The sequence below is a fragment of the Grammomys surdaster genome, unplaced genomic scaffold, assembly GCF_004785775.1.
Source record: "Grammomys surdaster isolate TR1022 unplaced genomic scaffold, NIH_TR_1.0 143, whole genome shotgun sequence".
Lineage (NCBI taxonomy): Eukaryota > Metazoa > Chordata > Mammalia > Rodentia > Muridae > Grammomys > Grammomys surdaster.
Window position 1 is genome coordinate 8,016,037 of NW_021604601.1, and position 11,701 is coordinate 8,027,737.

The 11,701-nt window shown below is 42.8% G+C and overlaps 1 pseudogene; it reads right to left on the reverse strand.

Moving 5' to 3' along the window:
• Positions 1-5,099: 5,099 nt before the first annotated feature.
• Positions 5,100-5,604, reverse strand: LOC114618585 (annotated as a pseudogene).
• Between the last annotated feature and the right edge of the window lie 6,097 nt (positions 5,605-11,701).

An 11,701-nucleotide genomic window follows, 5' to 3' on the forward strand; every position in this document is an offset into this window, starting at 1 on the left:
ACCTCTCTGTGTGTGGCAAGTCCTCTTCCAGCTATGCCCTCTCCACCGTCCCCATTCTAAACCTTCAGCAAGTTTCATTTCACCCTGAAGCGGGACACCAGTAGCCCTTACCTTGTAGGGTTTGATAAGAATTGATCAGAGGACCATCCCAAAACAGGTGATGGCAGAAAGGTGATGACTGACCAACAGAGGCTGCCAGAACATCTTTATCGTTATTTCCACAGGAAGTTCTCATAATAATGAAATAAGCTAATGGGTGGTGCCATGGCTATTGTAAAACTCGAAAAGTCAACTGATGTGATACCCATTGCACAGGTAGAGAAACGAAGATCATGAAAGGTTCGTACGCGTGTGCATAACAAATTGATGTAGAAAATGAAGTCCCAAATTGGCCATTCCTCATGCCTTAGGCCCAGCTGTGACCTGTTATTGATGTCCTTGGGGAACATCCAGAAACTACAAAATAATGATAACGGCAAAGTCATGGATGAGTCTACTTCCCAGTTCTGCTGGCTGATTCTGCTGGGGACATCGAGGCTCAAGTATGCTGACCCAATAGAGAACATCAAGGCTCATGCATGCTGACCCCATACAGATCTCCTCACCTCTGGGTTAATTTGTACCCAAATTCATTGGTGTTGCAAAACCAAGCCCAGACAGGCCTGATACATTGTTACTTTTGGGACCAGGGTTATCGGTCAGACCTCCATGTACACCTTGCCAGGGAACCCCACACCTATGCTAGTCCTGAGAGTCCCAGTTGTTTATTCGAGGAGCTAAGGCCATTAGGGAATCATGAGTTATTAGTCATGGAAGAAGGAATGGAAAAGGGTATTTGCAAACAGGAAGAGTTAATGCCACTTCTTCGGTTGCTTATGATATTCAGGAGTAATGCAGCCTACATCTCTCTACCTATGAAGTAGCTATAGCATAGTATAGCATAGCATAGCATAGCATAGCATAGCATAGCATAGCATAGCATAGCATAGCATAGCATAGCATAGTAGTATAGTACACGTACTTCCAGGATAAGTTTTTGTTTGTTTGTTTTTATTGTTTGCTTCTTTTTCTTTTGGGGGGACAGCTGCAAGAGCAGAGGGTGGATCTGAAGGGAGATGAGTGGACTGGGGTGCATGATGTGAAATTCATTAACAATCAATTAAAATGTTAAAAGAAATAACAAGACAAATCAATCAATAAAGAAACAAGAATGGGGAAACAAAAGGATCCAGATGTTAACATCACACGACACGGGTATGGAAGTAGCTATGATTAATACAGTCAGAGAAATTAGTGAGAATATAGACAATTTCAGCTGAGAACATGAAACTGCAAAAGGAATGAAGAATTCTTCACAGAAAAGTAATTAAAATGCAAGATCGGTAGACGGGCTTAACGGCCAGATTCAAGAGGTTAAAGAGAGATTTAGCAAAAAGGAAAAGAGTTGATAAGAAAATATCCAGAAAACACAAAGACCAGAGATCTAAAAGCATAAAGGGGTTTAAAGTTTGAGATAAAGCACAAAGGACAGTGCACATCAAGAAAAGGTCTGGGGTTTGTCACTGGAGGAGAAGACTGAGATTCTCAGGTGAGTCTGCAGTATGCAGCCTGAGCCAGGCTGGAGCCACTTTCACTAGTTTTAACCCATGTCTAGATTCAGACTGTTGTGTGTTGCGAGAGACATTTGGTGGTAGATTCACAGGGCAGAAGTAGCTGTTGTACTGTTCATTATCCTCTCTACACTCAGAAGATCAGTGTCACAGGATGTTCTTGACACTCAAATAATTTATCATCCACCCACCAGGTGGTTTGCCATAAAGCATCAACATAGTCCTGTTGGTTTTCCTTTTCTAGCATCTTCATCCCTTAGGTAACATGGATTTTTAACTCCACATTGGCAGATGTGAGCCTCTGCTATAAGACACTGCCACCAAAGACAAAGCTTTGGAGGCAATAAGAGATGTCAAGGGTTGCCAGTGTCCTGGCTTGATTTCTGCCTCTGTGATAGAACATTCTGAGCAAAAGAAACTTGGAAAGAAAGCAGTTTGTTTGGCTGATATTTTCGTTGTCCATCACTGAGCAAACTAGGGCAGAAACTCAAGGCAGGAACCGGGAGTCAGGAAGTGATGCAGAAGAACAGAGCCACAGCTTCCTCAGCTTGCTTTCTTAGCTAGCCCAGGACCACCTGCTGAGGTGTGAGATTGCCCACTGTGAGCTGGACCCTTCCACAGAAATTACTAATCAAGAAAATGCACCACACACTTGCCAGCAGACACACTGATGGAGGCATTTCTCAGTTGAAGTTTCCCCCTTCCATATGACGCTAGATTGTATCAACTTGACAAGAAAACTAGCCAGCACTTGACCCATCCAGGCAGGTGTCAGTTTTCTCTTCTGGTCTGTCTGTCTTGTTGATTCAACCTCCCCCGAGCACTGAACCAGCCCAGGAATAATACCTGGGACGAATCTGTGAACCTGTCAGTGTGCACGGATGTGTCAGTGCACCTTCTGATGGTTCTGTTTCTGTGCCTGGACTCTCTTCTGACTAAGAGGCTATTTCTAAGGAGATGGTGGAAGATGCTGTTCCTAAGCTTATGCCCAACAAAACATAAACCTAAAGACTATAGACTTAATCCCCAAGTATAAGATTATGAAGAAGACTAAATCTTAGAAAAACTCCCCAGGCCCCGCCCCCAAAACAGTATACGTGAAAATTCAAACAATCTCACAAAATGGAGAAGAAATAGGCCACAGATCCCTCGTTCATTGCTAGGGAGAATGCAACACAGACAATAATTGGAAATGTAGATAAATGATATGGTATGACCCTGCTGTTTATAAGAAACCTCTTTAGATAGAGAGACAAAGACGGATAATAAGAATATTTTAAAAGGTATACTATGCAAGCACTGGCCAAGAGAAACAGTATTGGTACCTCAGTCTTACCCTGATTCAATGATACTAGGGATAAAAGGAGCATTGTATAATGGTATTGGAGTTCATCCTCTAAGAAGGCCACACAACTCTAAACATGTATGCAACCTGCAGAAAAACTTCAAATTACATAAGGCAAAAGCAAGCCAAATCAAGAGAAATCTATAACTCTACCATTTTTACCGGCGACTTCAACTTTCTTCTCTTGACAACCAACAAACAGTCAAACAAAAAGCTGATAAGACCATATATATATATATATATATATATATATATATATATATGTATATCAATTGATATTAACAAAACATTCTACCCAAAAACAGAATTATGTAACTTGCAGATATATATAGAACATCCACTGAAATAGGCCTCATTTGGACAAAAAACAAACAACAACAACAAAAATACTTCACCAACTTAAATTTAGAAGAAAATGAATCTACAAAGCATGCATACTCAAAATAAAGCAGAATTAAACTAGAGATCAATATCAGAAATATTTCTGGAGAGCACCCAAGTATTTGTAAATAAGTAATATACTTCTAAGTAATCTGTGATTCAGATACAGAGTCTTGAGAAAATTAGAAAATCTTTTAAATTGAGTGAGCGTGAAAACATCCCATATCAGAACGCAATCACTGTGTTATAAAAAAAAATTACAATGCTTATGTTAAGAAAGAAAAAAAGAATGCTCTCAAATCAGAAACTGAGTAAATACCTTAGAAAACTTGACAAGAAATCAAATTAATCCCAATAGGAACAAGCAGAAGGAAATAATAAGCAGGGCCTGTAGAATGCAAACAAGAAAAGTGAGGGCTTCGTGAAGACGTTCTCCAACCAACAAGATCTGCAAAACTCACCATCACCAGATGTGTGCTTCAGGGGCTTACTAAAACCAGCCAGGAGAAAAAGCCAGGATGTATCAGTTCCCTGCTGCTGCTACAACAGACTAACCCAGCGTCCAGCTTCAAACAGCAGGTGCTTGTTATTATTGGCTGTTGCTTCCCACAGTCCTATAGGCCGAAGATCAAGATGTCTGCAGGACTGCACTGCCTTCAGGAGGCTCTAAGAGAACAGGTCCCACCCATCCAGCTGGAGCCTCTCCCTAGATCAGGCTCGCTCCATCTTTAACTTCAGCTGTGCTGGGTGGAGTCTTTCTCAAGCTGACCTTTCTTGACTTCTTCTCCTCTACCTCTCTAATGAGTTCCCTGGGCCCAGCCCAGAATTCCTTCTAGAATCTTAATTCCTTTCTGTCATACCACCCAAAACGTTCATGATGTCCAAAGGTTACAATGTAGCTATCTCAGGTTTCTGGGGACAACCATAAAACTTATCTCACATAAACAAAATAATAATTATTATTGATTAATAATAATAAAATAAGAAGAAAGAAAATGAGCACTATACAAGTAAATATAAAAATTACTTTAAAATAACAATGATATTTCTTTCATTTTTCTAATAGAAATTAAACTATATTATTGTTTGGTTGGTTGGCTTTGGTTTTGGGGTTTTGGTTTGTTTTGTTCTGTAACCAAAACTTTAATCCCAAGGATTCTCACAAACATATTACAAACATTGGCATAAAAAAAAAATCTTGCACAGTAACTGAGAAGTTCAGCTCTACAATGTACCCTTAAACTGGTAAGACACTGGTATCTTAGTTTTACATTTCCAAATAAAGATGTTACAACAGCTCTGCATCCACATATGGCAACCAGGAAGGAACCGCTTTGAAAACCTTCCGAGTGCCGTTCCTACCCTTTCCCTGTTGGCTTGTGTTCACAGCAGCTTTTAAAGACTGCTTATCAATTCACCCACAGTTCCACACTGCGTCTCAGCTACTGAAGGAACAACAGCTTTATTCAACCCCCTCTAGATCATTAGGACATCGCACTTCTACTGGGCAGGATCTAGGTTTATGTCAGTCTATGAAAAACTAAAGTGCAAAGCAAACTCAATCTTGCTTAAAAGAACATTGTAAAGTAACAATTCTTGATATCACATGCCTCCTATGATCCATTTGAAACCATAGAGAAGTACATGTTCTGCGCGTCACTGTTCTGAGACACAAAACAAATTTGAACGGCTAAAACATCTTTAAAATGCACCAAGCTTATGAAGTCTCACACAAAACTTTAATTTCCTGTACACACTCCTTGTCAAATGAAGTTATTTCCTGGACACCGCTTCTTTTGCAAACTGGGCTCTTTCCTTCTATTTGACCTCAATTGGCTACAAGACCTGGAGAAGGATCTAGACAGCTTGAGATTTCTCTCACGAGACAGAGACCTTTCTCTTCTCCTGAGATGCTCCGGCTTCGGGAGAAGCTTCTCCTTCTTGGAGATCTGTGCTGAGTTGGGGGGACTCCTCTTGCAGTAATCATCTTGAGGGCTACAACCCCTAGAGGGAGGCGGGCTAGGATTTCGACTTCTTAATCGCCATTGGACAGTTCCATTTACAGGGCAGCCACGTGATGTTGTTCCGTCTAGCTCGCAGACAGCATCTGCAGCCTCTGGGGATCCTCAAATTCAACGCAAGCAAAGCCCGCACTTCAGAGTGAGACCATAACAGCCAAAAGCCCGTTCTAAGTCAGTCTTGTTCCCATTGTTTCCAAGGTTTACCTACATAAACCTTACAGACCAACGGACAGGAATTGCCATGCATTTCGAGATCCTGGGTTCTAAAGGCTGAAGCTCGAATCCTAACTCTCCGACCCACAGATGATCTCTGTCCAGCGGCATCCACAAAATGGTAGCTGTTTTGAGATTTTTGTTTGTGTTTTTTTAGTTTTGTTTATTTCCAATCCAGGATCTCACTATGTATTTTTGGCTATCCTGTAATTCACTATGTAGATCAGGCTGTCCTTGAACTCACAGACATTCACCTGCCTCTGTTTCCCAAGTGCTGAGATTAGAGGTGTGTGTGTGCACTATGCCCGGTTCAGAGATAACTTTTTAAGGTTCAAGCACCATCCAGAAAGAAATGTACTACGGTGCTACATTAAATGCTGCCACAACCCTTAAGCCCTAGTGGCCAGTAAAGGGATTCATAATCTAAGAGCTGGTGGGGGGAATACCTGGGGATAATTGTCAAAATCAAAACAATGGGCAGGAAAGGAGATAAAAAGAAACATGAAGCAGGTGCAGCTAATAGAAAACAAATCGTTAGCTGACCAGTCTGAAGACTGCTGTTTGAGGTACCTACAGCTCAGTGTAAACACATTATCCACAAATTCACGGAGCTAAGAGTCGTCCCGAACCCCAGCCTCCCACTACAGCCCCAGACACCTCTAGAGTACTCCCTCTTTCCTCTTCAATCAGGTGGCCTCTTTTTGGGCTGTGAACCACCCCCAGCTCCACATCGCCCCTTCCTGGGGCAGTCTGCACTTGTTTCTACGTTCTGTATTGTGATCATGTGCCAAATAGGCAATGAGATTCGCTTCAGCTTTAAACGAGCATAAATAAACGCTCCGGCCTGATCCAGTCTGGGTTTGCAGAATGAGGATGTTTGGAGGATAGCAGCGGCACCCGGAAACGCATTTCAAAGAAGAACAAAGTACACACCTGAAGAGAAGGGACTGTTCCCGGGCACAGACAGAATCCATAGAAACATCCCACTCACAACCACAAAATACTTGTGCTAGAGCCAATTGATCTGTGGTGGTTCAAACTCAAGAGGACCTGAATTTGTCCTCAGGGTAGAAATGGGGATGGAAGACAGGAAAGGAGAAAGGCAGAGAGGGAAGAAGGAGGAGACGGGAGAGGAGGGGATGGAGGGAGGAAGAATGTGGCTTTGCCTGCTAAATGGAGAAATCTCTACAGGAGAGCCCAGTGGCTAATGGCTTCAGGAATAAGACACACACACACACACTTTCTTCACATGGTTGTTCCACGTCTAGCATCAAAATCATAACAAAGAAAAGCAACAGGGGATTTGTGGGAGTTAGAATCAAGATGGCTGGCAGGAAGAAGCAAGAGTGCTGGACTGGTTAGACACCTTCAGTAGACACCTTCAGGGCTCGCTGTACTCCATCCAAAGAGGAAATTAGACAGCATCTAAGAACCACAGGACCTGACTCCCAACCCCCAAATGTAGTAGGTATGATGTAACCCACAAATCTCTCCTGTCTGTGTACAAGATACTTTTGTCATTATTGCAACCATAAGCATCGTCAGAGAGAAGGTCTCTTGTGGCTGATGTTTTGAGAGGTGAAGTCCCTCATGACCAGGAAAGCTCGGCAGTAGGATGCTTGTGTGTCTGGGGCTCCTCACACCCCAACAAGTCAGGAAGCAAAGAGTGATGGAGCTGGCACTCAATTGGCTTTTTTCTTCCTGGGGTGGATCTTCTCAGCTAACCCTTTCAGGAAGGAACCTCGAAGATAGGTCCAGACATTTGTCTCCTGAGAAGTTCTAAATCCAAAGAAGTTCACAGTCAAAGTTAGCCGGTGTATACTTTTGTCTCACCATGGTATGTTTAGCTTTTATGATTTTCAATGTTTTTCTTACTTGTGTGTGGGTGGGTCTGTATGTGTATATGTGTGTGTGTATTTGTGTCTATGCATATGTGTGTATGTGTGTATCTATGTGTGTATGTGTGTGTATGTATCAATATGTGTGTATGCATGTGTGTTTCTCTGTGTGTATATGTGTGTCTGTGTGTGGATGTGTGTGTCTGCACATGTGTGTGTGTGCATGTGTGTATGTGCACTTCTCCACACCATGAAGCAATATGGATGTCAGAAAACAACTCCTGGAGGCAATCTTCTCCTTGTCCCTTTTATGTGGGTCCCAGAGAGTAAACTCAGGTCATCAGGCTTGCCTGACAAGCATTGGTACCTGCTGAGCCATCTCACCAACCTTCCAACCCTCCATTAATAGCCTTCCAACAACCATTATTTTGTTATTTGCCACAATGACTATGTTATTGGGTAATATGCATTACCATTGGTACCTTTGCCATAGAAAACAAGAAGCAAAGGAACTCTAGTGGTACCTCATTCATTACTGATGCTTGCTGCTGGGTCCACCCATCCTCATCCACTAGTGATGCCTGTCTATCCATCCTCATCCACTAGTGATGCCTGCTGCTGGGTCCACCCATCCTCATCCACTAGTGATGTCTGCTGTTGGGTCCACCCATCCTTATCCACTAGCGATGCCTGTTGAGACCATCAATGTATGTGGAGAGCCACTGTAGACTAGATCTTCTGGGATCTGAGACAACAAAGATTAAGAAGACCCAGCCTGGCATCTTCCAGCAGCTCTTAGTGACAACATTTTCAGCACACAGCAGTGACAAAGGTCATTCAGAGGCTGTGTGAGAGCGCACTGACCATCAGCTGTAGCTACCGACCACAGAGTAACTAAGTCTATTATTCCTATAACAAACACCTTGTCCCTTTTGTCTAAATTCTGTTGGAAACCATTTCAAATGCCTATAGAACTCTGCCACACTGCTAAAGAGGAGGCAGCTAGTGGTCCAGCCAGTTTTGACAGCTGCTTTACACTTCATAAGTGACATGTGCACTTGCTGTGCCACACAGCTGTTCCACTGCCAGGTTTTTATCAATAGTAACAAAAATGTATGACCACACAAAACCTATACACAAATGCACGCAGCAGCTCTGTTCGTTGTCACTAACATGATAAAGAATTCAGAGAACTGGCAGACACTGGTCAGATAAATTGTGGCAATTCAAACAGCAGAATATTACCTGTGAATAAAAGGAACGACTCCTGGTAAACACGCATAACAGAAAGAAGTCCCACAGACAATTTTAAGTGGAGTAAAAAGGGTTATTAAAGTTTACAAAGCAGTTCAAATTTGAAATCTTTGGGGACTCAGAGATTCACATCATATTTGAATGTTTGTTACTCTTCCCTTTTTACAACCAGAATTGGAGATGGATAAGGACCAACAATTCAACTGGATGTTGAACCAATCAATGCCTGCCTTATGATTGATGCTGTCAGTGTTTTTCTATTATTACAGGCTCACACTGATAAGGGGACAGACCAACGCCTATCAAATCATACTGATAAAAAAAAGAATTCAGTCAGTAATATTATTATGGTAGCATTCGTGTCTCTCAAATAGCTGGAATTTGGGTTGACTTCCAAGTAATTCTGGCCAAATAACATCAATAACAGCAGAGGATCAATGTATCAGGAGGCCAAGGCCAAACCTTTCATTCCTTCGCTCTATAGATGATACAATTACAAAAATTGCCACATGCTAAAACATAGATGGCATGGTGGCGGGAGAAGGGGTCTGGTACAAGAGGTTGAATGTAGGACCTCATACCTGCTAGGCAAGCATCCTACTACTATGTAGCCGGGATTCTGAGTTTGTGCCTCTAAGTCAGACTCAGCTTTTCAGATGCCTGTATACTCCTGAATCTTCCTGCTACCATAGACATACTAGACTTGGGAGATGGATACAAAGGGATTGTCATGGACTTTGGCCTGGCTCTGGTACAGGTTGGAAGAGATAAGGTTCTGTTTCTCTTCATTCGCTCCTAGAAGAAGAGAGGTGTTTAGGTGCATCCTGTCTTTGGAGATGTAGGTAAGCAAGGAAGCTCTGCTCGGCTAACCCACAAACCCCGAGCAGCTGCATTCTCTAGCAGGTATCTCGAAGAAGAAAGCATGTGCATGGGCCGTTCTGCCCTGTGCTAAGACCTGGGTGTCTTTGGGAAACGGATTCCTGGTGCTGAACAGCAGAGGATCTTGGAAAATTTCAGCGATCTAAATAGTATGAAATAATTGCATTAAAAAAAAAGAGCAAAAGATTGACCCCTAATAATAGAAGTTTTAGGTATATGAGTGTCATTTTTAAGTGTTACCATAAACTGAGAACTGAGAACCAAGCATGTCTTTGCTGGCAGGGATGCAGTTGCTACTTACACCAAGTGGTTTTCCAGATAAGAGACTCTGTACCCCGTACTCACATAGCTGGGGAACCTGGAGCGTGTATCTGTCCCCTGGAAGGTCTTGTGAACAATAGCTTCCTGGGCTTCCCCCACCCCACCCCCCACTTACTAGACAGGCTGGGACTCCAAGCACCCATAGAAAGGGCCCCCAGCATCTACAGAGAGAGCATGCAGTCTCCTCGGATGAGCCAGTGCAGATCCCACAGGTCTGAAGCACACTGGAGTGACAGTCATCCCAGCCCTCCAAAGCAGCGTTGCTACAAACATTAGACTTTAAAGAAGAGAGTTTTGTTTTTGAATTATAAACGTATAATTTTGAAAAAGTTCCCCATGAAAAGATTTGTCCAAAAATATTCTAATTAAATTTTCATCATTTTACATTTAACCAGCTAGAGAACTTCAAAAACGCATTACTGTGTCAGAGAAGTCCAATTAACAACTGAAAGATACATTTGTAAACAGAAAATCTGCATTTGGGCCACCAAGATAGCTCAGCACAAGGAGATCCCTGCTGCCGAGTCTGACAGAGAAGTTCTTGAGCTGGGTCCCCAAGCCCCATATGGTAACAAAAGAGAACAGACTCCTGCAATTGTCCTCTGACCTCCATACTTGTACCATGCCATGTGCTCACACGTGTGACACACATAGACACACACACACATAGACACATAGCAAATAGAATGAAATTCTTTTTTTTTTTTTTTTTTGGTTTTGTTTGGTTTTTCGAGACAGGGTTTCTCTCTGTAGCCCTGGCAGTCCTGGAACTCACTCTGTAGACCAGGCTAGCCTCAAACTCTCGAACTCAGAAATCCGCCTGCCTCTGCCTCCCAAGTGCTGGGATTAAAGGCGTGTGCCACCACCGTAGAATGAAATTCTTAAAAAATGAAATTTATGTTCAACCTTAGGCATGAAAAGGCAACAGCATTTGTGAAGTTGTTTTCCTGAGAAATAGTGTGTTTTTACACTATTTAACACAGAACGGAGCCAGGCATGGTAGCTCATTCCTGCAACCCCAGTGATCAGAGGCTAAAGGCAAGAGGAATGCCACACGTTCAAGACCAGCCTGGGCTACAGAGTAAGCCTCTATCAAAAGAAATAATAAAACAAGAGCACTGTGAGAATGTGTGTCATATGTAGCAGCTGTGCATCTCAGTCTTCATGCGGGTTCCCCCAACAACCGGAGTAGGAGCTGTCCCTAAATCTGTTGCCTGCCTATGAATCCCATTCTCCTAACTAGGCTACCTTATCTGGCCTCTGTGGGAAAGGATTTGCCTAGACCTGCAAAGACTTGATGTGTCCGGGTGGGGAGATACTCAGGGTGGAAGCTCTACTCTCTCAGAGAAGTAGAGAAGGACTCTGATGAAGGGGGACGGGGAGGAGGAGAGGCAGTGATAAGAATGTAAATTAATCAACTTTAAAAGTATGTGTGTAGAAGGAACATTGTATCATTTTCAGTGCCAAAGATCACCACTCAAGACTCACCCCCAGGCCAGAGAAAACCTGAACTTCCACAATACAAAGTTTACTTCATTTGTTTATCAACTGTACTCATGGATCTGGTTGGTTCCTAAAAGTCCAAGAGGAAAGCTGGGGTGTTGAGAAGTGACTTCTGAGACCCTCACTGCACAGCTGCACAGACATTGGTCATTGGTTAATGGTCTTTATCCTGGTACCCCTTCTACTGAGCCAGGATGAGGCAGTGTTCTACCTCAGTGCCCAAGTGGAAATATGACTGAAGTTGACCTAGGTTTTACCTGTCACTTACAGTGTTAGTTCAATACAGATGTGTTGTACTGTACAGTGTGCCGAGCAGGATGGGGAAAATATGAAAGG